This window comes from Etheostoma spectabile, unplaced genomic scaffold (genome assembly GCF_008692095.1).
Source record: "Etheostoma spectabile isolate EspeVRDwgs_2016 unplaced genomic scaffold, UIUC_Espe_1.0 scaffold517, whole genome shotgun sequence".
NCBI lineage: Eukaryota > Metazoa > Chordata > Actinopteri > Perciformes > Percidae > Etheostoma > Etheostoma spectabile.
In genome coordinates this window covers 59,632-61,862 of record NW_022605625.1, presented here as the reverse complement: position 1 = coordinate 61,862, position 2,231 = coordinate 59,632, and the positions used below count along the sequence as shown (strand labels likewise).

At 43.1% G+C, this 2,231-nt stretch overlaps 1 protein-coding gene across 1 annotated transcript in view; it reads right to left on the bottom strand.

Moving 5' to 3' along the window:
- The window catches only part of LOC116686864 (voltage-dependent calcium channel subunit alpha-2/delta-4), a 158,488-nt gene that overhangs the window by 154,815 nt on the left and 1,442 nt on the right, over positions 1–2,231 (bottom strand). The window lies entirely within an intron of this gene.

The window sequence follows — 2,231 nt, the reverse complement described above, 5'->3', positions numbered from 1 at the left end:
CACACACACACACACACACACACACACACACACACACACACACACACACCAGACAAAACTCTGTTGCCACTTTGGTACATCAAAAGCTCTTTAGGAACAAGAAAAACTCAAAAAAATAAAAGCACGGAACGGGAACGGTTTTATTTAATCTGTCAAATTTGCCCCCTTTTTAAAGTGTCCATATCAAAAATATGTCTTTTGTCCAGAAATAACATGAATGGTTCCACACACAACACGGGCTGTAATTATGCATCAACATAAGCTTCTCTGACATTAACTAGAAGCTAAAATAATTCATAATTTGTGGATCTTTTAACAAAAAATGTGGGCAGAAGTTGATACGAATTAGTTTTAACGACCACGACTTCCAAAAAATTAGTGTAAACCTAGCGGCGATAACTTGGAATGACGTTGGCTCAGAAGATGTAACACAGTGTTAGGTGATAGTTAATACTTTATACTTTATACTTAATACTTAATACTTTATACTTAATACTTAATACTTAATACTTTATACTTAATACTTTATACTTAATACTTTATGCTTTATCAATCAGGCAAAACAGACCGGGTCAATTTTCACCAGCACACTGGAGAAAGAAATTAACATTTTACAGCATTGAGACTGCAGAAAATATGCAGACTATACAAAAATATATAGTACATGGTATATTTTAAAATGACAGCAGGGTTATTCAAACTTTTTGACATTGGCTACGGGGGTGTTAGACGCAGCACTAATGACTCGTAAAAAGAGAGAGAGAAGTCTCGTGTGATTTTAATTTCCAGGTTTCAAGCTCAGCCCGCGGTCAGAGATCCAGTCTGGGGACACAAAGAGAAAGATATGAGCTCGGGACCGAGCCGGTCGTCTTTCAGACCCTGTGGACACGTCCATGGTTAGTCCGACAAACGGAGACATTTCTCTTCGTTAACACGCGAGTCAAGAATTCGCCTCTGAAAACGAGTCTTTTTTTTAAAAACTCCGGTCAGATGCATGTAAACTGAGACAAACAGAGGTTCAGGCAGCCGAAGAAGAGAAGAAAGAGGGAGTTGTTGTTCCTATTTTGGGGATTCTGATTGGCTAACGGAGCTGGAGCTTCTCGTTCCAGCTCGCCCATGGATGCACAGATGGGCGCAGGTGCTATAGAGCCCCCTACAGGTTTTTCTATAGAGCCCCCCCTACAGGTTTCTCTATAGAGCCCCCTACAGGTTTTTCTCTAGAGCCCCCGCTACAGGTTTCTCTATAGAGCCCCCTACAGGTTTCTTTCTTAAAGCAGACATTTGACAAGGCTAATGGTGCATTTACTTGCTCTTTGGATGGTCTCATTTCCCACGTCGGGAAGTCGTTCTTCCGACTTCGGTGTGTTCATGAGCTTCAAAGCTTTAGAGCGTACCTTTTCCTCGTGGGGGGACAGAAACTACGCACTATAGCTTTGAGTTGTAATGTGGAAACCAGAAGAACGCGACCGATGTGTGCCGATAGCGGTTTCCAGTGTTTTTGTGAGAACGAGGGGCAAAGGAAACATTTCAGGTGAACCATGAAATGTATCAGTGGACAGAAACGGAGCAGGATCAGCGAGTCCTGGGGGACAACATCTTCCCTCAGGACCGTCATGGAAACACAGTGCACTCTGGGAGCGTAACTCATCCGGAACAAGCCCACTGAGTTTAATATAGACGGTTTTCTACAAGCTTTCAACAAACATCCACACAGATTGACAGACTGCCAGGGACGCGTTGGTGAGACTAAGACTGGTATCGGTAAGTACTGGAGTCCATGCATCGATCTGATACCACGTAATTTAGCCCAGAAGATAATGTAATTACTAAAGTAGTCTTTAGTAATTACATTTTTTCTTTTTTTCAATTATGACTTATTGTCAAACTGGAAATTAAAGAAAAGTTCTGTGGCGCTGTTTGTGTTTCTTCATGTTTCACAAAGAGTTTAACCCGATAGAAATCCTATCACATCCATGCAGGGATAGAAGTATACAGCTGATAAAAACGTAAAGAAATATATGACACACTGGTACCGGATCGGTACTGGTCTCGGCTGATATGCTAGTTCAGGTGTCGGACTCAATATGGGGACGCACTACTCTACCGTTGGTCTCCCCGGGCCCTGTAGAAAGGCTTTCCCATGGACCCCTCCCCGCATCCACAGCCATTCAGTCACGCATCTTTTGGGGCCCTGCTCACATGAGGGCCCTGGGTACTCAGCACCCCCCCCC